Raw genomic sequence first — 25,244 nt, 5'->3', positions numbered from 1 at the left:
AGAGAGAGAGAGAGAGAGAGAGAGAGAGAGCAGGAAAAGACAAATTACAGAAGTTGAAGCAGGGTTGAAAAACACAACCCATTCCCCCTCCTCTTTTTTGCTGACTCTTACAACAATTCGTCAAACTTGATGATCCAAAGAGAAGGGAAGTATGCCTAAGCTTTCCCAGGAAAGTTTGTCTTTGTTTACACCTTATATGGTTAGGGTGACATGATTTTTCTAGCTGGAGATCCAGGTTCTCACACTCACCTGATTCTTGAGAAATAAAAACTGAGGCCTATGGCTTAGACTAATTTAGCACTATGTTTCTGAAAAGTCAGCATTTTTGCCCTTCACAATATGATAATAACTTTTCCAAACAATATAATAAATAAATTTCTACAAAATGAAAACTAGTAATCCTAGCCTTCATCTTCTCACTTGGGAACAGCTAGACCTAGATTCCAAGATCTGATCCATGTGCTGGGTGAGCCTAAATTTTCTCAATTCAGAGGTGGGTATCTGAATGTTGAAAGCTATAATGAGCAGGAACAGCACCAAAGACATTCATTAGGTCTTACAGCATTGTGACATAGTTCTTGTTACAATTACCTGTAATAAGCTTTGACCCTGGGAGAGCCAGACTGGGAGTGATAGCATATTTCTCCTCATTTAGAGACCTTTACTGAGAATCTACCCTCTTCTTCAGGATTGGGTAAGGCTTCTCTTCTGTAATTCAGGATTGACATTAACTGACCTAATGGATTTCTTAAAAAATTTTATTTATTTAAGGCAATGGGGTTAAGAGTGACTTGCCCAAGGTCACACTGCTAGGCAATTAGTAAGTGTTTGAGGTCAGATTTGAACTCAGGTCCTCCTGACCAGTGCTCTATCCACTGTGCCACCTAGCTGACCCATAATGAATTTCTTATTGTCAGTTTTTCTGTAACTCATTTTGAAAATAAAAATTTGTTCAAACTCAATTGGGAACAATTTAAACATAATACTCATTTCTCAGGTGCTTATACATGATTTCATCAATGAGAAATTGGAAGAACAGAGAGGAAGCAGAGTCAAGATAGGAAAGTAAAGGCAGGAAATTGCATGAACTCTCCCTTGAGCCTCCAAATACCTAAATACCTTTAAGAGAGGAACATAGTACAGCAAGTCCCACCAGTGCAGACCAGGCTTCAGCAAACCCTAAGCAGACAACTTGGTACATGAATCAATGACATCAGTGGCAATTTCCAGACCTCAGCTCACAGACAGGGGATCAGCTATTATGTCAGAGGGAGATTTATAGAAGTCCTCTCTTGCTGCCAATGACAGGACCATTGCATTACTATACTTGGATCCTGGTCATATTTCTTGGTTTTAGTTCCAGGCAAAAGGAGCACTAGCAAAACAGAACTTGCAACCATGGGAGCAGGGACCCAGGTCACAGTTCCAGGATTGAAAAGAGTACTTGTGATTATTCATAAATCAGTGCACAATTCAAAAATGTAGTAAACACACCTCTCTCTCTCTCTTTTTTTTTTTTAGTTTTTTGCAAGGCAATGGGGGTTAAGTGGCTTGCCCAAGGCCACACAGCTATGAACACACCTCTCTTTATCAGGGCTATCCAAAATGTAGCCCACAGCATTCCACTCCTTAGTGTAAATCCATGTGGGTCTACTAAATGCTTTAATAAATGAAACTGACCTACCATAGATCTCTCACTAAAATGACAAATCAGAATATATTGTGTATTTCAATAAAAACTTTTAAAAATAAGGTTGAACAATCCTGCCCTATATCATATCACCTTGGAAAAATCAAAAACAGATCCCCAGAATTACCTCTGAAAACAACTGCAACAAAAAATCCTGAAGCTTGGGATGGTATTTCCTCCACTTGGGAAGCAGAGCTCTACTTTAGCATAGAGTTAAAAGTAAAAAAAAAAGAGGGTAAATAGGAAAAAAATCTGACCATAAAATTGCTATGGTGATAAGGAAGGTCAAAACACACTTAGAGAAGACAACAAAATTAATATTCTTGCATCCAAAGTCTCAAAGAAAAATATGAATTGGTCTTATGTCACAGAAGAGCTCAAAAATTAAGAGAGGGTGAAGAAAAACTGTGAAGAGAAAATGACAGTGGGGGTAAAAGAAAATCGGGAAAAAATAGTCAACAGGAGGCACAAAAAATATTGAAGAAAACAGAACAGGCCAAATAATAAAAAAGGGGGACAAAAATCCAATCAAGTGAAAAATTCCTTGAAAAGAAGTGACCAAATGGGAAAAGATATACAAAAATTATCTGAAGAGAAGAACTCCTTAAAAATAATTGGCCAAATGAGGAAGGAAAAGTTTGCTGAAGAAAATAAATCCTTAAACATTAGAATCAGAACCTAATGACTTTATGAGACATCAAATTAAAAGAAAAAAAAATCAAAGAATGAAAATAGAAGAAAATGTGAAATACTGAAAAAATGGAAAACAGATTCACAAGGATCATTTAAGAATTACTGGACTACTTGAAAATAATGATCTGAAAAAGAGCATAGACATCATTTTTCTAGAAATTCTCGAGACAACCAAGATGGCAGAGTAAAGGCAGGGTCTCATCCAAGCTCTCCACCAAACCACTCCAGATACCTTTAAATAATGACTCTATCCAAATTCTAGAGTGTCAGTACCCACAAAAAGACTGAGTGAAACAATTTTCCAGTCCAAGAAAATTTGGAAGATCCATGGGAAAGATCAATTGCATGTGAGTTAGAAAGGGCCCACAGCACAGCCTGGGCCACACTAGAGTGAATGGGTTCCAACTATCCAGGAATAGACCTTAAGGCAGCTGGGTCTGTGGTAGCACTGGCAGTTTCCAGACCTCTCAACTCAGGGATTGCCAAGTATAACTGGGAAGCTCAACAGGAAAACTGCTGCACCAGAGTGAGAGCAGAGCCTAATCCAGCTCAGGCCTCATGGGACCAGAAGGTCTGGGGAACCACCTGGCAGCTGCTTCCAGAGCACTCAGTCCATGGCCAATAAGGGGATCAAGGGAGACTGCAGAGGTATCTTTGCTATTTCTGAGGCACACTCAGTTGTAAATAGATAGAAATCTATCATACAGGAAAGTGGGAAGGGAAGAGGATGGGAGGGCAAGGTGGGGAGAGGAGTGCTGATAGAAGGGAAGGCAGTTTGGGGGAGGTAAAAGTCAGAAGCAAAACACTTGAGAATGAACAGGGTAAAAAGTAAAAAAATGGGAAAAATAGGATGGAGAGAAATATATAGTTGACAATCATTACTGTGAAAAAATTTATAGTGAGTATTTCTGATAAAGTCTTCATTTCTGAAACATAAACTGAGTTGAATTTATAGAAATAAGAGCGATTCCTCAATTGTTAAATAATCAAATGATATTGACAGTTTCAGACAATCTATAGTTATGAAAAAATACTCTAAATGAACTACAAAGAGAAATTCAAATTAGATCAATCTGATACCTGTCAGATTGGCTAATATAGCAGAAAAGGAAAATGACAGATGTAGGAAAATAAACTATTAGTGAAGTTGTGTACCAATTCAGTCATTCTGGAGAGCAATTTGAAACTGTCCAAAGAGCTATAAATCCATGCATACCTTTTGACTAAACAATACGACACTGGATATGTATCCCAAAGAGATTTTAAAAAAGAAAATTACCTATGTGTGCAAAAATATTAATAGCAGCTCTTTTAGTAGTGGCAAAGAATTGGAAACTGAGAAGTCCAATTGGGAAATAGCTGAACAGGTTGTGCTATGCGACTGTGATGAAATACTATTGTGCTTTGAAAAATGATGAGCAGAATGCTTTCAGAAAAACATGGAAAGACTTAAGTGAACTGATGCAAAGAAAAAAAATCGAATTTTTCTTTTCTCATCTGGCATTTTCAATATTATGCAGCAAATATATATAATATGCATTCTTTTTAAAATTGATATTTTACTTTTCCATTTACATGTGAAATTTTTTTGACATTCATCTATATGCAAATGTATATTTTTAAGTTACAAAATTTCCTTCCACCCTCCCCATCTCCCCAAGTGATGAACAGTCAGGTTAATATTGTACATATACATTTGTTTAAACATGTTTTTGGTATGAGGAATTAGGATTAAGTGAAAGAAGTATATAAGAGAATTTTTTAAAAAAGTGAATGTAGGGGGCTGGGGCCGGCCGCGGGCCGCCGCACCTGCTCCGGTTTCCCGCTCCCGCCATGGCTCCCAAGGGCGGCCTCACGCAGCAGTCGGAGGAGGATGCTGCTGCAGGACTTCAGCCGCAACCTGTCGGCCAAGTCGTGGGCGCTCTTCTTCGGGAACGCCTTCATCGTGTCGGCCATCCCCATCTGGCTGTACTGGAGGATCTGGCACATGGACCTGGTGCAGTCCGCCGTCCTCTACAGCATCATGACCCTGCTCAGCACCTACCTGGTGGGCTTCGCCTACAAGAACGTCAAGTTTGTCCTGAAACACAAGGTAGCTCAGAAGAGAGAGGATGCTGTTTCCAAAAATGTGACTCAGAGGCTTTCTGAGGCTGACAACAGGAAGATGTCTTGGAAAGAGAAGGATGAAAGAATCCTGTGGAAGAAGAATGAAGTGGCGGATTACGAAGCCACGACCTTCTCCATCTTCTACTATAACACCCTTTTTCTGGTCTTGGTCATTGTCGCTTCTTTCTTTATCTTGAAGAACTTCAATCCGACAGTGAACTATATCTTATCCATTAGTGCCTCCTCAGGCCTCATTGCCCTGCTGTCTACCAGCTCCAAATAGATGAAGAAACAGATCCGTCTTTGTCAGGGTGGGCTTGGGGAGGGCTTGGAGAGGGAGACACACGTAAGAACTGTTTTTCTATAGTCAAATTTAACAGGTTTTGTGGGTGTTTTTTTTTAAACTAAGAAAATATAAAATACCTTTGTGGTTTGGGCTCCTTTTGACAGATTGTTGAAATAAAATAAATTGATCAGAAAAAAAAAAGTGAATGTAGTGTTCATCAGATTTTGAAGGGGTTTGGGGTGGGGTTTGGTTTGATTTTGTTTTTCTTCCTCTGGATGGGGATAGCATTGTCCAGAGACAGTCTGTTATGGTTGTCCTAGCTCCGAACTGCTGACAAAAGTTGCATCCATCAAAGTTGATTAACTCACAATGTTGTTATTAATGTGTATAAAGTTTTCTTGGTTCTGTTCCCTTTGCTCAGCCTCAGATCCCGTAATACATTCCATGCTTCTCTTATAGAACAATAGTATTTCATAACATTCATATACTATAACTTGTTTAGCCATTCCCCAATTGATGGGCATCCCCTCAATTTCCAGTTCTTTGCCACATAGTATGCATTCTGATGTCTAAGGAAGACTTTATGAGGAACTGTAAAAGACTTCTCTCCTTGCAAATAACTTTTCCCAGAAGCCTAGGACTACTACACTTTATTTTTTTTTACTTTTTTTTAGGTTTTTTTGCAAGGCAAATGGGGTTAAGTGGCTTGCCCAAGGCCACACAGCTAGGTCTGAGACTGGATTTGAACCCAGGTACTCCTGACTCCAAGGCCGGTGCTTTATCCACTACGCCACCTAGCCGCCCCTGGACTACTACACTTTAGCTAACATATAGAGTTATTATATGGAATCCAAAGAAAAGAGGAATGAGGCACTTTCTCAAAGGAAATTTTCCATAGTAATTGTGCTTACTCAACTTACTCAACTCACTCAACATTAATAACAGTTAAAAAACATCATTTTCTTTTAGGTCATGTGACAAACAAGAAGGGAGACTAGATATTTTCTTTGATTCTCACTACCTCTCAAATACCTCTAAAACAAAAATTATGGACCAAAGAAGAAGCAAGATCAGCTATCTTCATAGTCTAAAATAAGAGGTCCAACCTTATTTTTCAGTTTTTATTTTAGTGAGAGCTCTACAGTAGCTTGGCTTTATTTACTAAGGCATTTAGTAAATCCACAGGGGGCATAGAAAATTGCACAGCAGGCAGCATGACACCTGTGGGCAACATTTTGGACAGTCCTAATATAGAACACCAGGAATCCAAAAGAAGGTTAAAAAACAAAGGTCAATATAGGTATATGATTAATGTCGGCTAGGTGGCATAGTGGATAAAACACCGGCCTTGGAGTCAGGAGTACCTGGGTTCAAATCCAGTCTCAGACACTTAATGTGTGGCCTTGGGCAAGCCACTTAACCCCATTTGCCTTGCAAAAACCTAAAAAAATATATAGGTATATGATTTAGAAATTAAGAGTGATTCTATCATCAAATGATAAGATCATGGAATAGTTTTTGTCAGATCTATGGATAAGGAAAGAATTTAATACCAAGAAAATAAAGAATATTATAAAATATAAAATAATTTTGGTTCTAAAATTAAAAAGGTTTTACATAAAACCATTGCAATCAAAATTAAAAGTAAAGTAGAAAACTGGTAAAAAAAATTTGCATCATGCATCTCTGCTAAGGGCATTTCTCAAATATCTAGAGAACTGAGTCAAATTTATAAAAATAAAAGTCATTCCCCATTTTAATAAATGGTCAGATATGAACAGACAGTATTCAAAGAAATAAAGCTCTCTATAGTCATATAAAAATGCCCTAAATCACTATTGATTAGAGAAATGTAAATTAAAACAATTCTGAAGTACCACCTCACATTTATCAGATTGGCTAATATAACAGAAAAGGAAAATCATAAATGGAGGGGATGTGAGAAAACTAGAACACTAATAGATTGTTGGAGGAGTTGTGAACTGAATTATTCTAGAGAGCAATTTGGTATTATGCCCAAGGACTATAAAACTGCATACCCTTTGATCCAGCAACACCACTGCTAAGTCTGTATTCCAAAGATATCAAAAATGGTGGTGGGGAGGAGGATCTATTTATACAAAAATATTTAAAGCAACTCTTTTGTGATGGCTAAGAATTGGAAATAAGAAGCCTATCGTTTAAGGAATGGTTAAACAAATTGTGGAATATTATTATGCTATAAGAAAGGATAAGCAAAAATACCTGGACAGATTTACCTGAACTGATGCAAAGAGAAGTGAATACAAGTCGGTGAACCATGTTCAGAATAACAACAGTGATGAAGAATTGTGAATGACTTAGCTATTCTCAGCAATACAGTGATCCAAGATAATCTCAAAGGACTCATGTTGAACCAAGCCATCTCCTTCCTTGGAAAGAACTGATTCTATCTAAATACAACTTTTCTTTCTTCTATTCTTTTTTATCCAAATTTTCTTATTCAAAATTAGTAATACGGTAATGTTTACATGATTGCACTTCTATGATCCATATTGAATTTCTTATCTCAGGGAGGACATGGAGGAGAGAGGGAGGGAGAAATTTGAAATTTGAACCTAAAAAAGTTTAAAAATTGTTTTAACATGTAATTTGGGGGGAAAATCTTACATATTTTTAAAAGATTAAAAACTCCATCAATGCGCCTAGCTCATGCTCATTCAGTAATCCCTCCCTAATCACCCACCATACCCCAAGCAGCAAGACACTAGCCACAAGCTTGCAACATAATTCAATTCCACATATTGACTCAACCTTCTGTCTTTCCAGTTCCATAAAAATCAAAGCTTCAGACTGCAGAAATTTGTTCAGGCCTTGATAACCAGAGTCACTGTAACATTCTGAGCTGCAAAAGATCTCTTCAGGTGAACAGAAAAGAGGGAAACAGGTAGGGCATATTTCTAGGTTTGAAATAGAGTTCAGTCCCACAACTTAACTACGCTGTTCCTCCCAAGAGCCTTAGATGATGATGATGATGATGATGTTTGTACTTTGTTATGGGAGAATACCATGATATCGGGGAAAGTGATTTCATAACAAGTACATGAATTGGATTTGAGTGAGGGGGTGCTGTGCTAAATCACCAATCTCACCAATGCTCCAGAGCCATCTGGGTCCAGTGGCCAGATATGAGCCAGGACAGCTGGAGATGACCCTGAATGTGAGGCAATCAGGGTTAAAAGATTTGCCCAAGATCACATAGCTAGTGAGTGACAAATGTCTGAGGCCAGATTCAAACTCTCATCCTCCTGACTCCAAGAATTTTTCTGCAAATGTGGCACAAAAATGGAAAGTGAAAAGCCTAAGGATAAGCTCTAGAAATAAGTGGCAGAAACTGTTTAGAGAGTTGGGAATGTGTATGTTTGATTCCATGAGTAAAGAAAAGAAGAGAGAGAATAGATGATTATAAAGGCCAAAAGCCAGAGAATATGAATCTAGAGAAGACAGACAATTCATTGAATAGTGCAGAGAGTGAGGGAAAGAAATCCTTTCTGAAAAGTACTACAAAAAGAAAAAGAAAGAAAGAAAGAAAGAAAGAAAGAAAGAAAGAAAGAAAGAAAGAAAGAAAGAAAGAAAGAAAGAAAGAAAGAAAGAAAGAAAGAAGAAATTTAGCAAACAATGGTACTACTTAAGTGGGGGAGAGAGGGGAAAAACTACTTGGCCACTAAGGAAAAAAGGAGAGAAAAGTAAGTAAGCAAATTAAAACCAGAAAGAAAAAGGAATTGAGAACCAAATAGAACACCATGCCCACACCTACAAAAAAAGAAAACAGAAAGAGAAGTTCATGGGTTAGGAGAAGAGTCAGTGGAAAAAGGGAGAAAATTCTTAACTTGAAAAAGTAGTAGTAAAGATAAATGGAAGAAAATATAAACTCATTATTTTAAATAAGAATAGAGGAAATAATTCAGTACAATGAAGAAGAATGACATTGGATAAGAAAATAAACCCCTGCAAGTTGTTTATAAGAAATACATTTAAAAAACAGAAATGCACAAAATAAAGAAGTATGACAAATTGAAAATAAAAGTTCAAAAAATAAAAATGAATAAACTACTTTATGCTAAAGAGAACCATAGATAACAATTATCAGCTCTCAATGTATAAATTCCATATGCCTTTTAATAAACAGAACTAAGAGAATATATAGACAGTAACAAAATAGTGACAGTTAATTTCAAAGTTTCTTAGTTTTGAATAAATCTAAAAAAAAGATAAAGGGAAAATAGGAAACTGGACATGTTGCTGAATAAATTAAAGCTAAAAGAATTAATTACAAACAACAATCTGTAACAGTAGCTGCCCCACTGGGGATCTAACTGTTCAATTCCAGTTGAGAAATGATCCATACATTCATACTTCCTTCCTTCCCCTCTTTCTGTCCACATTGAGGGGAGGGGGGGAGTTTGGGAGGGGAGGGAGGAAGAATCATAGCTTTGTATGTAGATGCTCTGCCAAAAGGAATGTAAATTTTAATTGTTTTATGCTCATCTCTAAATGATTAAAATACTGTTTTCTGCCCTGAAACTGTTAGTGGGGTAGTTCAGCTATGACCAGGAGTTCTAGTGAATTAGTGCCCCTCCTTGCCCTGTCACTGCAATACAGAACTGAGTATGGGTAATGCAACTTAGTACTGCTCCCAATAATAGGTTAGAGTCCCTGTACTCAGTGGAAGTTTCAAAAGAGAAAATTACAAGAGAAATCTAGAGATGATCGGATAATTAGGTTCAAGTTGACCTAGGTCTAGCTGACTTCTTTTGAGATGAGAGAAAATGTTCCTTACAGAAAGGCTAAAAGAACTACAAGCTACATGCTCTGAAGAAAATAAGAAAGGGATAGTAGTTGATGTCATGCTTTAAAAACAAAAATCTACTTAATGGTAGAAAGAGTCCTCTTTCAGTGAAAATTCTCTTTGTCATAGGATAGATAAAGCTTCCCAACTCCCTGATTTATCAAGAGGGAGGTGTTAAGAAAATAATTTGTGTTTTCCACATCATCACAAAGCACCAAGGCCTTCAGCACTAAGTTACTTATGTCCCCAGAATTTTCAAGAAGAGCTTATCAGATGATTCATTGATTGGCTCCAATGGACCATCCTCAAGAATGTTCAGAATATTCCAGTCTAATTTATGGAAGCTTATGTCATTTTACTTAAATCATAATTAGTGACTGCATTGATTAGATACCTGATGATTTTTTTTAAAAATTTAAATATGTTTTTCATTTGTTTTTTCCTACTTACATGTATTGGTAATTTTCAGCATTCATTTTTTTTTTAGGATTTTGCAAGGCAAATGGGGTTAAGTGGCTGCCCAAAGTCACACAGCTAGGTTATTATTAAGTGTCTGAGGCCGGATTTGAACTGAGGTCCTCCTGACTCCAGGGCCGGTGCTCTATTCACTGCGCCACCTAGCCGCCCATTCATTTTTTTTTGCAAGGTTTTGAGTTTTACATTTTTCCCTCTCTCCCTCCCTTTCTTCCCTACTTCCTCCCCATGACAGAAAGCAGTCTAATATAGGTTTTACATGTATAACCATCTGTATCAATCATATTGTGAAAGAAGAGTTGAGTTCAAATGGAAGAAAAAAATTAGGAAAAAACAACATAATACAACTTTTAAAAATTGAAGATAGTAAACTTTGCTCTTCATTTCTCCACAGTTCCTTCTCCCTGGGGCTCCCTCCAGGAGGCTGAAGTTCTTTTGCTGTGTTGGGCCGCCCCTCCAACCCTGGGGAGCAGAGCCTTTCTGCTCTTGACTAAGAGAACTGCCTCACTGGGTCCTTCTGTGGGTTCTGTCTCTTGAAAGTTTAATTAGAGTCCTTAGTCTAGAAGTTTTATGAGAGAGCGCCTAAAAGCTACAATTCTCTCTTGTAGCCATCTTGGCTTTGCCTAATGTTAATTATTTCAAGTAAATTTTTAGTTGATTCTCTAGGCTTTTCTAAATATATCATTTTATATATATCATCTGCAAAGAGTGGTACTTCTGTTTCATTATTGTCTTTTGTAGCTCCTTCTACTTCTTTCTTCTCTTATTGCTATAGCTAACATATGAAGTACTACATTGAACAATAGTGGTGATATTGGGCATCTTTGCTTCAATTCTGAGCTTATTGGGAAGACTTCTAGCTTTTCCCCCATTACAAATAACAAAGGGCAACTCGGTGGCATGGTGAATACTGGCCTTGGAGTTAGGAGTATGGGAGTTTGAATCCAGTTTCAAACTCTTGATCATTACTAGCTACTAGCTGTGTGACCTTGGGTAAATTACTTGATCCTGATTGCCTTGCATTAAGGGTCATCTCTAGTCATCCTGATTCATATCTGGCTACTGGACCCAGATACCACTGGAGGAGAAAGTAAGACTGGTGTCTTAGCACACCACCACCTAAATCAAATCTAATTCATGAGCTTGTCATGGTACTGCCTTCCTAATGTCATAGTCTTTTACAAGAATGAAGGATAGGGGCATCTAGGTGGTGCAGTGGATGGAGCACCAGCCCTGGAGTCAGGAGTAATTGAATTCAAAGATGGCCTCAGACACTTAATAATTACCTCACTGTGTGGCCTTGGGCAAGCTACTTAACCCCATTGCCTTGCAAAAAAAAAAAGTATTAAAACAAAAGAATGAAGGATAAAAATCGTTACAGATAATGCTGGCTCATGATTTTAGATGTTATCATTCCAAGGAAGACTACCTTTATTCTAATGGTATCTAGTGTTTTTTTAATAGAAATTGATTGTCAGTGTTGATTGATATAGTCATGTGATTTCTGTTGGTTTTGCTATTGATAGGACAAATGATATTGATAATTTTCCTAATATTGAACTTTGTATTCCTGGTATAAATCCCACCTGATCATAGTGTACAATCCTTATGATATTTGCTGTCATCACCTTGTTAGTATTTTGTTCAAAATGTTTACATCAATATTAGGGAAATTGGTCTATAAATTTCTTTCTCAGTTTTGCTTCTTGTTTAGGTGTCAACACCATATTTATAATATAAAAAGAATTTCTTTGCCTATTTTCCCAAATAGTTTATATAGTGGAACTAGTTTGAATTAATTTTTCTTTAAATGTTTGATAGAAATCATTCATGAATGGCAGCTAGGTGGCATAGCGCACAAAACACCATCCTGGAGTCAGAAGGGTCTGAGTTGAAATTTGACCTCAGACCTTTGATACTTATTATTGCGTGACCATGGACGAGTCACTTTACCCCATTACTTTGCAAAAACACACATACGCGAAAAAATAATTTACTTGTGATCCAATTTGATTGTGTGGATTTTTTCTAGGGAGTTCAAATAATGGCTTGTTCAATTTTTTTTTCTAAGATGGGCCTCCTGGGCTTGGCGAGCCCACCCGTATGCACGGTCACGATGGCCGTGGCCGTGGCTGTGCTCCGGGCGGGCTGGCGCTAGCGAGGCCGGTGGGCTGGAAGCCGGGCCGGCCGGGCTCTCGGGAGCGGCGGGGCCGTGGCCCGGGGCCGCGCCCAAGGGGACCCCGCGGCTGCTGGGGGTGGCGGCGCTGGCCCTCGGGGCGCCCTGGGGCTCGGCCACACGATGCGGGCCGGCTGCGGTCTCAGGAGCAGCTGGCCAAGCAGGCGGCCCCGCAGGCCACTTCTTCTGTCTACAGCTTGCTGAGGGCCGTCCGCAACTGACCCTGTACCAGTACAAGACTTGCCCCTTCTGCAGCAAGGTCCGAGCCTTCTTGGACTTTCACGCTTTGCCATATGAGGTGGTAGAGGTGAACCCTGTCCGGAGGCAGGAGATCATATTCTCTTCCTACAGAAAGGTGCCTATCCTGCTTGCCTAGGAAGGAGAATTACTACAGCAACTTAACGACTCTTCTGTGATCATTAGCGCATTCAAGACGTACCTGGTGTCTGGAAAGAACCTGGGGGAAATCATCTCCTATTACCCATCAATGAAGGCAGTGAATGAACAGGAAAAAGAGGTGACTGAATTTGGCAATAAATATTGGCTCATGGTGAATGAGAAGGAGAACCATCGTCTCTACAGTGGGAAAGAAGCTCGAACGGAAAAAAATGAAGTGGCAACAATGGGCAGATGATCGACTGGTGCACCTCATCTCACCCAATGTCTACCGCACCCCCACAGAAGCCCTGGCTTCTTTTGATTACATTGTCCACAAAGGCAAGTTTGGAGCTATGGAAGGAGAGGTGGCCAAATATGTGGGTGCGGCTGCCATGTTCATCATCAGCAAGAGACTCAAGAGCAGGCACCACTTGCAAGACGACGTCCGGGAGGACCTGCACCAGGCAGCAAACCAGTGGGTGGCAGCAGTTGGCAAAGACAGGCCCTTTATGGGGGGAAAGGAACCCAACCTTGCTGACTTGGTGGTGTATGGCGTACTTCGTGTGATGGAAGTACTGGAGGCCTTTGAGAACATGATGTGCCACACTCAACGTTGGGCCCTGGTACCTTCGGATGGAGAAAGCCATTGCTGAAGCCCAAGGAAACTACTGACTCTCCCTTGAGCTTCTGTCCCATGGCGGGGCTAAGTATAAGGGACCTGTGAATTCTAGAGCCACAGTGGGGCCTGCCAGCAAGCAGGGAGGTGTGTGTGAAGCTCTCCTTTGCCCCTTCCCTCCTCCATCTCCCTAGCATCTAACCCTAAGCATGCTGTTAAGCCTCAGCCTGGGGAACTGGGGAAGGAGCCAAAGAATCTTTTTTTAGGGCTGCCCCAATCCCAGGGAAGTTGAGATCCCGACTCAGAGATTCAGGACTTTCACTATTTATTTTTGGTCTTCTTTGAAGGCTTCAGGGACCTCTCTCCTGGCCTACCTTGGTAACTTTCTCTGGACCCTTGGGTGTCTGTGTCCTGGAGGGAAAGAGCAGTCAAGGGCCCTAGAACCTTGAGAGAGGAGCTACAGGATTCTAAAGAAATTTTCTAGGAAGTTCCAAGGCCTTGGATGTGAGGGCCAGGTGGTTCTTTGTGGACTGGTTATCCTTCCATTCACTCAGAGAGTCCTGGAAGGAGGCCTCCTCAGTTGTGAATCATGTCTACAATAAAGAAATGGTTTGCTGTTCCAAAAAAAAATATTCATCAGTTTTACTGATTTTCTGATTTATTGACATATAATTGAGCAAAATATTTACTAATTATTGCTTTAGTTTCTTTTTTCATTAGTGGGGCTTTCACATTTTTCATTATTGTGAGTGAATTTTTGGTTTTCTTTTTTTTTCAATTTTTTTTAGGATTTTTCTTTTGCAAGGCAATGGGGTTAAGTGGCTTGCCCAAGGCCACACAGTGAGGTAATTACTAAGTGTCTGAGACTGGATTTGATCTCAGGTACTCCTGACTCCAAGGCTGGTGCTTTATCCACTGTGCCACCTAGCTGCCTTCTTTTTTTCTTAATCAAATTAACCAATTGCTTGTTTATCATTGATTTTTTTCATAGAATCATTTCCTATATTTATTAGTGCAATAGTTTTTCTCACTTTCCATCTTAATGATCTAATCTTTGATTTTTCAGTATTTCCATTTTGGTTTCAATTTTGGATTTTATTCTTTTTTCAAGTTTTTTAGTTTCATACCCAATTCATTAATTTATTCTTTTTTCCATTTTATTGATATCAGCATGTATAGTAATTACTCCCTAATACTTCTTTGATTGCATCCCATAAATTTTTGGTGTATTGTCTTTTTGTTGTCATTCTCTTTAATGAAATTATTGTTTCAGTAATTTATTCTTTGAGCTACTTATTCTTTAGAATTAGATCATTTAATTTCCCATCAGTTTTTCTTCTCTCTACTGCCTTTTGTTGAATATAATTCTTACTGTATTATGATCTGAAACAAATATATTTAATATTTCTATCTTTTTTACATTTTATTTTGAGGGTTTTATGTTATTAGTTTTTGTGTTATGTGCCATGTCCTGCTGAGAAAAAAGGTGTATTCTTTTCTGTTCCCATGTAGTTTTCATTAAAGTTCTATCATCTTTAACTTTTCTAATATTCTATTTGCCTCCTTAACTTTTTTCTTGTGAAATTTTTGTTGGATTTCTTTAGTTATGATAAGGTACAATTGAGGGCCTCCAGTAGTATAGTTTGCTATCTGTTTCTTTGTGTAACTCATTTGACTGTTCTTTTACTATTTTGGTGCATATATATTAAATCTTGATATTGATTCATTGCCTATGGTACTTTATTGTAGTTTATTGCTTTTAATTAGATCTATTTTTGCTTTAACTGAAGCATAGTGGATTCTGCTCCAGCCCCTTACTTTTACTCTGTGTGTGTCTCTTTGTTTTAAACACGTTTCTTGTCAACAACATATATTGTAGGACAGTTTTTAAAATTTAAATTTAATCATTTTGAATTTTACAATTTTTCCCCCTAATCTCTCCCTCCACCCCCAACAGTCTTTACATTTTTTCCATGGTATACATTGATTTAAGTTGAATATGATGAGAGAGAAATCATATCCTTAAGGAAAAAAAACTATAAGAGCAAAATTACCTAAGATGATTTTTTTTAAATTAAAGGAAATAGTCTTTGATCTTTGTCTAAACTCCACAATTCTTTCTCTGGATACAGATGATATTTCCCATAGCAGATATCCCAAAATTGTGCCTAATTGTTGCACTGATGGAATGAGCAAATCCATTAAGTTTGGTAGCAGACAGTTTAACTTCATTGAATCCCTTATATTTTCTTTCCTTTTCCACCCAATTTATGGTTCTCTTCAGTCTTGATATTGGAAGTCAACTTTTGGTTTACATCTGGTCCTTTCTTTATGAAAACTTGAACTCCTTCCAATTCTTTAAATGACTATTTCCCCCTTAATTTTGCTGTGAAAGTAATGCTTGGTTTTGGTCTAAGTCCTTATCTTTCAGAATGGCAAGTTTCATGACCTTTGATCCTTTAATAATGCAACTACCAAGACCTGTCTTTTTCTGATTATGGCTCCTTGATATTTGAATTGTTTCTTTCTGACTGATAGTATTGTTTCCTTAACCTGATGATTCTGAAATTTGGCTATAATGTTCCTTGGAGTTTTTAATTTTAGGATCTCTTTTCTTTATCTTCCAATTTTAGTATGTGTGCTGCAAAAGTGAGCACTAGGATCTCTTTCCTGTTGTGATGGATGGATCATTTCAGTTTTGTCCTCTGATTTCAGGATATTAGGTCAGGTTTTTTTTGATAATTTCTTGAAGAATGCTATCCCAGCCCTGCTTTTGATTATCTCTTTCATGTAATCCAATAATTCCAATATAGTGTCTCCTGGATATAATTTTAGAAGTCAGTTTTTTTTCTCCAAGAGATACCTAAATTTTCTACCATGTTTTCTTTCTTTTGAAACTGTTGGATTCTTGATGTGTCATAGATTCAACTGCTCATTGATAGGGAGAGCTAATATAATAAAAATGACAATTCTACCAAAACTAAACTATCTGTTTAGTGCCCCACCAATCAAAATTCCATAAAATTACTTTAATGAGTTAGAAAAAATTGTAAGTAAATTCATATGGAGAAATAAAAAGTCAAGAATTGCCAGGAGCTTAATGAAAAAGAAAATGCAAACGAAGGTGGCTTAGCACTACCCGATCTAAAATTATATTATAAAGCATCAGTCATCAAAACTGTTTGGTATTGGCTAAGAAACAGAGTGGTGGACCAGTGGAGTAGACTAGGTGTAAAAACAGGAGAGGATTATAGTAATCTGCTGTTAGATAAACCCAAAGAGTTGGGCCATTGGGATAAAAACTCCCTCTTTAATAAAAACTGCTGGGATAATTGGAAGTTAGTATGGAAGAAATTTAGATTAGACCAACACCTCACACCCTTTACCAAGATAAGATCCAAATGGTTACAGGACATAGACATAAAAAAACAATACTATAAGCAAATTAGAAGATCAAGGACTAGTCTACCTGTCAGATCTATGGAAAAGGGAACAGTTTATAACTAGGGAAGAGTTGGAGAACATCACTAAAAACCAATTAGATGATTTCAACTACATTAAATTAAAAAGCTTTTGCACAGATAAAATGAATGTAATCAAGATCAAAAGAAATGTAGTAAATTGGGAAACAATCTTTACAACTAATGATGCTGACAAAGGACTCATTTCTAAAATTTATAGAGAACTGAATCATATTTTTAAAACAAAAAGCCATTCCCCAATTGACAAATGGTCAAAGGATATGCAAAGGCAATTTACAGATGAGGAGATCAAAGTAATCCATAGCCATATGAAAAAATGCTCTAAATCATTAATTATTAGAAAAATGCATATTAAAGCTTCTCTGAGGTACCACCTCACACCTCTCAGATTGGCCAGTATGACCAGGAAGGATAACGATCATTGTTGGAAGGGATGTGGGAAATCTGGGACACTATTACACTGTTGGTGGAGCTGTGAACTCATCCAACCCTTCTGGAGAGCTATTTGGAACTATGCCCAAAGGGCAACAAAAATGTGCATACCCTTTGACCCAGCAATACCAGTACTTGGTCTATACCCTGAAGAGATAAGGAAAAAGGGTAAAAACATTACTTGTACAAAAATATTTATAGTAGCCCTGTTTGTTGTGGCAAAGAATTGGAAATCCAGTAAATGTCCTTCAATTGGGGAATGGCTTAGCAAAGTGTGGTATATGTCTGTCATGGAACACTACTGTTCTATTAGAAACCAGGAGGGACGGGATTTCAGGGAAACCTGGAGGGATTTGCATGAACTGATGCTGAGTGAGATGAGCAGAACCAGAAAAACACTGTACACCTGTACACCCTAACAGCAACATGGGAGTGATGTTCAACCTTGAAGGACTTGCTCATTCCATCAGTGCAACAATTGGGAACAGTTTTGGGCTGTCTGCAAAGGAGAGTACCATTGGTATCCAGATAAGGAGCTGTGGAGTTTGAACACAGTAGAAGGACTATTCCCTTTAATTTGGAAAAAAAAACCCCAGATATCTTATTGTCTGATCTTGTTACCTCTGAGAATTCTGTTCTCTTTAAGGATATGATTTCTCTCTCATCACACCCAAGTTGGATCAAGGTAAAACATGGAAACAAAGTAAAGACTGATGGAGTGCTATCTGTGGGGTGGGGGTGGGGGAGGGAAGCAAAATTGGGGGAAAATTGTAAAACTCAAATAATATTTTTAATAAAAAAAGGAATTTTCCTCAATTAAATTTTGTAGAATCTTTCCTGTTTGGCCAGTGGTATTCTTTAAGTAGTTATTTTCCTCAGTGGATATTTGGTCTTCTCTGCTTTTTAAGCAGTTTTCTTTTTCGTTTTTCTTCTACATCTCCTATGATTTCAAAACTCCTTTTTAAGCTCTTCTGTGAGTTCTTTCTGTGCTTAAGACCATTTCCAGTTTTCCTTTGGGGTTTATAGGTGTTTTGTCATTGTTGCCTTCTTCTGAATTTGTGTTTTGGCCTTTTCTATCATTCTCATAAATTTCTATGATTGTATTTTTTGTTTTATTTTTTACTCATTGTTTTTTGACTTTTTCCCTTTTTTAAAAATTTGAGGTTTGTTCCTAGGATATAAGTGGCACTGTCTCAGGCTTCTTGTTCCAGTGACTATAGGTCCTGGCTGTTTACCTCATCTTATGTTGCTGTGTCCCTAGGGTCCATGGGGGACCCTCATGTCTGGTACTCCACACTGAAGTGATGGATTCGTAAATGAGCATAAAGGGTCTGGCAGTTTACCTGGTGCTGAGCTGGGGTCCTAATGCTGTTTAGACCCAGTGACATGATTCTGAATTTCTCTGGGGCTAAACTGAAGTACATGGTCTAAGCAGTGGAGCATGCCTGTCTCCTCAGAGCTGTGCTGAAGCAGCTATGTAGTGGTTTTCAGAGTTGGAGTCTGCCATTTCCCCTGCCTTTGTTAAGGCTGGTGGGGAGTTTTGGTGTTGGTATTTGCTTGCTCCACCACATTGAGATTTACGATCTCCTTCTGGGTTTGCTGCTGGCTTGCTAGGATACTTCCTGTCCTGGATTGTGCTCCCCTACTCTCCTTCATTGGAATGAAATGAACCTTTCCATAGTTCCTCTGAATTTTCTGGTCTAAAGACCATCTATACACTATTTCCAAATTTCTTCAGTCATCCCTAGTCTTTCTTTTGAGGTTTTACAACTCTTGAACTATCAAGAACTGCCTTTTTGACATTTTCAAATTGATTATACCATAAGCATCACAAGCTCAATATGTCTATATCTTTCTTCCTAAAAATGCCCTGCTCTATTATTAAACATTACTTTTTAAAAAATTTTTATTTTTCAATCAACAAATATCTGCCGTCCTAACTCCCCTTTCCCAATTGAGAATAAAAGAAAAATAAAACCTGTTTTACATACACACACTCACACACACACACACACACACACACACACACACACACACACACAAACACAAACACATTCAAGCAAAAGAAATTTATGCTTTGCCTATGTCCAAAACATATTGGAATTAATTTGTACTCTGAATCCTTCACTTCTCTATCAGGAGGTAGGTAGTACATTTCATTATTGCTTCTCTGAAACTGTGGTTAGTCATTATACTAATAAAAATGTATAAGATTTTCAAAGTTGATTGTCTTATAATCTTTTTGAAATGCTATAAATTGTTTTTTTTTTTTGCTTCTCTTCACTCCACTGTTCATCAGTTCATGTAGGACTTTCCATCTTTTTTCTGAAATCATCTCACTCATCATTTCTTATAGCACAGTAGAAATTTGTCACGTGCATAAGTTTGATGGAATACAATTGTGCTATAAGTAATGCTGAAGGAGATGATTTCAGAGAAACTAGTGTATACGTGTCTGTATTTATGAATACATATTTTAACTTGGTTATTGTTTCCCCAAATTATAGTGTTCATCCATTCTCCAATTCCTACACATTTTAATTCTTCGTCACTTCAAAAAAGTTAAAAAGTTCTGTTCGTTATTTTTTTTTGCTTAGGATTAATTGCTCATTTAATCTACCTTCCCTCTAATTTTCCTTTTCCCCCTCCTCTTTTTCTCCTATTTCCCAGTTGAGTGGAATGTATTTCTATACTCAACTCTATGTCTGTGTGTGTGTCTGTGTGTGTATGTGTGTTTTTCTTCTCTGTTTGACTAATTCAGATGAGAGTGAGTTTAAAGTGTCAATTGTTCTACCTTATAATGCCTCGGTATGAGTATGATATGAGTCTGGTTGTGCCCTTATTTGGGCTGAGGTCTCGCACTTGATTTATAGGTTCTTTTTTTTAAGCAATTATCTTTTTTTATTATACAATTCTATGAACATAAAATGAACAGAATACTCAATTTATTTACCTGTACATGTGAACATAACATTTTAGCTACAGTTATTTAATATAATTCATACTGACTTTAATTTTACAGTTCATAACTATGTATAACCTTATTGCAATAAGGGCAATTCTACAGGGGGTGTTTCACAGGCCAATCATGTTAGGCATTATCAGTATATTCACAAATCGTAGATCATGAATACATCTTCCCTGATCCTGTAAATTTAGTTTTCTTTATAGTTTAAGCTCATTTGCAATTTTGGATGAAATGCTCTTAAATGCAATAGAAGTTCCAGATATTCTTTTGAAGCGAACCCCATTAAGTGACAAGCGAGGCAACTTGCAGACTTCCATCTCCCACTGAACAAGACTATCTTGTCTGAGATCTCCGTGTACACAGAAAAGTAAAAACTTCTCTTTTTGTTCATAATCACAATTATTTGCATCTAACACTTTTTGGATCTCTCTCATCATATCATTGGTGTCCATAGAACTAGTGGTCTTCATACTCCAAGTGAACTGCAAAGAACGTGGCTTAGAATGTTTACTGTCCTCTTTTTCTCTTTCCTTTGGTTCCCCAGAAGTATTTTTGCAAACAAACTTGGAAGTTATTTTGCTTATTAAACCAGTTGATATCCCCCTTCTGGCATGTGAAAATGTCCCAGTTTCATGTGATGGTAAGGCAGCTGGTCCATTATAAGTAGCATTCTGTTGTTCTCCAAGCTGTTCTCCATGAAAGGTACTTCGACTTGAACTCCCATGAGGAAAACGGGTGCGGTCTGTTGTAGCACTAATACTTTGTAGCACTAATACTGTGAGCAGAAGGGGAAGCAGTAGGACCTCTCTGAGTTGTAGCAGGTCGACAGTCAGGTCCGTCTTTGATGGTTGGCAACGTGACTTTTATAGGGTGGCCAGAGGCAGACACAGACTTCTGGTGTCGAGGGTGAGTCCACGCTGCAGCAGAAGTGATGTCGGAGCCCGCAGAAGGGGTGCTACTTGCAGACATTTCTGTCAGACTGCTGTCTTTCCCATTCTGTATTTCAGAATAACGATCTGTTGTCCTTTCACAAACATATGTGTTTCTTCTTGTCATACCACTTCCAGGAAAGACATTCTTACTTGGCATAGAAGATTTTTTTCTTTCGGGTCCTACAAGAGAACTTGCTGTCATCTCTGCCTTGGATCCAACTACAGTGCTGCCAAGTATATGAGATACATCTTTGTCCCATTCCTCTTTTTGCTCACTTTCCACACTGTTTGCCTGAGCCCTTTTGGTGTATGACACTGCGGCAGGAATTGATGGACCAACATGGTCACTGAAATGCCTCTGTTTCTGATTTGCTGGTATACTCCTCTGGACCTTCAGATGAGCAGGAGATTGCATAGAACTGTTGTTTAGGTCACTGCTGGCGTGAGATCGCTGACACAAATTACCACTGGACAAAGATTCACTTCCTTCAAATTCAGGTGGTTTAACGCCCAGAAGTAGATAAGTAGCCATAACTTTATCATATTTCTGATTTATTAAGGATACATTTATTTCATCTCTTGAAAAACCCATTGTTACCATGATGTCTGTTCTTTTTGTGTCATTGAAATCTGGTTCTGGCTCAGTATATGGCTTTAGTTCTTCTTCATGACCAACATTTATCCATTGATCTTTCATTATTTGTTCCAAGCTGCCTCTTTTTATACGATTCAGTACTAATAATTTTTTCAGAAGATTTTCACAGTCTGTAGACATATAGCATGGAATGTGATACTTTCCTCTAGAGACTCGCTCCTGCAGTTCCTTTAGATTTTGACCATCAAATGGCAAAGATCCACTGACTAATGTATACAAAATAACACCAAGACTCCATACATCTATTTTAGGGCCATCATATTTTTTTCCTTGGAAAATTTCAGGAGCTGCATAGGGACGACTTCCACAAAATGTGCTTAATTTATTTCCAATTGTAAATTCATTACTTAAACCAAAGTCAGCAATTTTAATGTTCATATCACCATCAGGAAGCAGGTTTTCTGCTTTAAGATCACGGTGCACGATACACTTTTGATGACAATATTGTACTGCAGACACAATCTGTCTAAATTTTGCACGGGCCTCTTTCTCCTTCATTCTTCCATGGGCAACTAAGTAATCAAACAATTCACCCCCACTGGCATATTCCATGACTAAATACAGTGTCTTCTCTGTTTCAATAACTTCAAATAATTTTATGATATTGGGATGATTCAATATCTTCATTATTCATACTTCTCGAAATAACTTTTGTAGACTGGTAGGATTCAGTGGAGTTTTACGTATTATTTTTACAGCAGCCTCTCTACCTGTAAGAATATGTCTTGCCAATTTCACTTTGGCATAATTTCCCATCCCTATTATTTTAAGCAACTGATAATTTCCAAAGTGAGGCTGTCCATCTGTAGCAGATGTAAGGAAATTTCTACATCGTGGTACGTTTTGTGGGCTACTTGATTTGGTAGGCTGGATGTGTGGTTCAGTGTATCCATCAACAGATGTATGATGTTCCGTGTCCCGCTCGTTCACGGTCGGCAACGGTGTCCGGGCAGACATCTTGTGCGGGCGCGGCGGCCGCCGCGGGGTCGCTCGGGGTCTCGGAGGCCGGGCCGAGGAGGGGCGGGCCGGGCCGGAGGGGGGCAGCGGGGCGGCCCGCAGTGCGCGGCCCGGGCCGGAGGACGAGGACGAGGAGGAGGACGAGAAGGAGGACGAGAGGAGGACGAGGACCAGGACAAGAAGGAGGACTAGGAGGACGAGATGCAGACGGGCGCCTGGGCTGGGGCGTCCGCTCCCGCTACGCTCGCCAGGTCGTGGCAGCGGGGGAAGGCAGTGCCTCGATCGCCACAGAAGGGGCGGGTCTGGACCTCGGGGGACGCTTCGAGGAGAGGCCGGGAGCAGCTCAGGGTCAGCGCGTCTGGCCGCCGCCGCCGCCACTGCGGGTCCTTCCCTCGTTCCCCGGGCAGCGCGTCCCGCATCCTTCCCTCGTTCCCCGGGCAGCGCGCGTTCTCCAACAGGCATTCTGCCACCGCCGCCGGGTGGGCGGGTCGATTTATAGGTTCTTTCTGAAAGTTTTAATACTCCTAGTACAGGGGATTCCTCTTCAATTCTAACTCAATTCAGCATTACCCCTCATCATTTGGTCTAGTAAATTTTCTAGATCTACTCGAATAAAATTGCTTTTTTCTTGTTTGTTTGTTTTGGATTTTTTTTTTTACGTAGGACACTTTCTGCTATTATGTCATCATGGTTCTTTTCCCTTTCTTAATACTATTGAAGGCACCACATCTTCTAGCCACTCAAGTTTACAAGCTCTTTATTATTATTATTATTCTTAGCAGTCCACATACCCAGTTAAGTTCCACATTTCATCATACATTTCTGATAGAATTTTCCTTGTATACTTCACTTTTTCTTTAGTCATGCAAATATGAACTTTGTTCAGGTCCTCATCAACTATTTCCTAAAAAAATAACTTTTTAATTGAACTTCCCCCTCTCAAGTTTTTCCTCATTGCTATCTATCCAATACACAGCTTACAAAGTGATTTTTTCTTAAGTGTGTGTCTCATTGTGTCAAACTCTAATGATTCACTCAAGTCTTCTATTTGACATTCTGTGCTCTTCACAATCCTGAGCTCTGTCTATCTTTCCATTATTTTTAGACATTAATTGTCTTGGCACAATTCAAAATCCAAACTACTATTATTCTTCTTCTCATTTGGCCTTCCATTTCCTATCTTTATGACGTTGCCTTGACTGTCTACCATGCTGGGAATGCTCTCCATCCTGACCTCTTATTCTTAGAATCCTTGCTTTCCTTTAAGAGTTCAAGAGCCACTTTCCTGTGTTAGAGGAGTCTCTTTTACTGGTCCTCCTGATAGTGCCTTTCCTTCTAAGGCTATCTTACATTACCTTGTTTTTTCTTATATACACTATTTGTCACTTATTCAACATTTGTTTTTAGTACATTCAGCTGAAAATCACTACTCCTCTGAAATTTCTTTCCATCTTCTTTGTATATATCTTGTGCATCTAGTTATTTGAATGTTGTTTCTTTATTAGAATGTAAGTTTCTTGAGGACAAGGAGTGATTTTTCCTTGTTATTCCTTCAGTGCTCAATACAGTTCCTGGCACAAATTAAGCATTTGGTAAATGTTTGTAATTGACTTTTTAGAAATTTAATTCAATTATATGTTTGTAATTAATTTTAAAAAAATCTAATACAAATATATCTGTGGTGGGCAAAAATATCAGAATAGAATGTGGGAAAAAATAAGGAAAAATGGTAACTATAAGTACTGCAAATAAGGTCAATACATCTGAAGAAATTTTATTTTAAAGTTTTGATGACCAAACTGAATTCTTTCATGGTCAAGTTTGGTTTAACAGTATGTGTCTTAAAATAAGACACAAAACTCCCGGATTGTTTGATCCAGAAGAGGCAGAAAACTGGGCTTTAGGATTAGAATGAAAAAAAAAACACTAGCTGTGTTATTCTTTCCAGTAATCAACCTGCCTTCAAGTATGGCTCAGAAAAAGCAGTAAAGTCCAAGGCTATTGGGAATGTGGACTTTGGGAATTGTTACACAAAATAATCTATTTGGGTGATGAGATTTTTTTTCAATTTAGTCTAATGAAGTCTTATGGTTAATTATTTTAAGAAATCCAAGAGTCTAATATGAGAGAAAACATGAAAATCAAACAGATGTTTGGAAAACAATTTGTCTTGATATGTTAGTATCAATCAGCAGATTGATCTATATGCCCATAGAATAATTAGCATTAAAATTAAAATTAATTTTCTTATCCAATGCACAAGAATGGGACATTTTGACTGAATTTACTTTAAGAATTTATAAAAAGCTTTATGACAATGTCAGGAGAGGGCACTTTAAAAAAGAGACAACTTGCTTCAGCTTTCTGAAATGGTAGCATGGTCAAATTGCAGTTCTTTTACAGAAAAAAAAAGAATCAGTAATCTTTGAAACATAGTGATCATGTAGTTTAGGTGATTTCTTTCAGAGAGAGTATATATGTATATATACTTATATACAACATATAACTTTAAGTTTTAAAGAGAATAAAAAAAGACTCCCACCCATTTTTCCATCCTTCAAAAAAATATCT

The 25,244-nt window shown here is 38.2% G+C and overlaps 1 protein-coding gene and 3 pseudogenes across 2 annotated transcripts in view; 3 read left to right on the top strand and 1 right to left on the bottom strand.

Annotated features, from left to right (window-relative positions):
- Positions 1-25,244, top strand: part of LOC141500978 (serine palmitoyltransferase 1) — a 524,715-nt gene that overhangs the window by 112,340 nt on the left and 387,131 nt on the right. The gene's annotated exons all lie outside the window — the stretch shown is intronic.
- On the top strand, positions 4,217-4,851 carry LOC141499099 (translocon-associated protein subunit gamma pseudogene; annotated as a pseudogene).
- On the top strand, positions 12,489-13,303 carry LOC141501498 (prostaglandin E synthase 2-like; annotated as a pseudogene).
- On the bottom strand, positions 20,056-23,079 carry LOC141499766 (serine/threonine-protein kinase MARK1 pseudogene; annotated as a pseudogene).

This window comes from Macrotis lagotis, chromosome X, assembly GCF_037893015.1.
Source record: "Macrotis lagotis isolate mMagLag1 chromosome X, bilby.v1.9.chrom.fasta, whole genome shotgun sequence".
In the NCBI taxonomy this organism is placed as follows: Eukaryota; Metazoa; Chordata; class Mammalia; order Peramelemorphia; family Peramelidae; genus Macrotis; species Macrotis lagotis.
The sequence above is the reverse complement of the archived record's forward strand: the minus strand, read 5'-3'. Positions and strand labels throughout refer to the sequence as shown.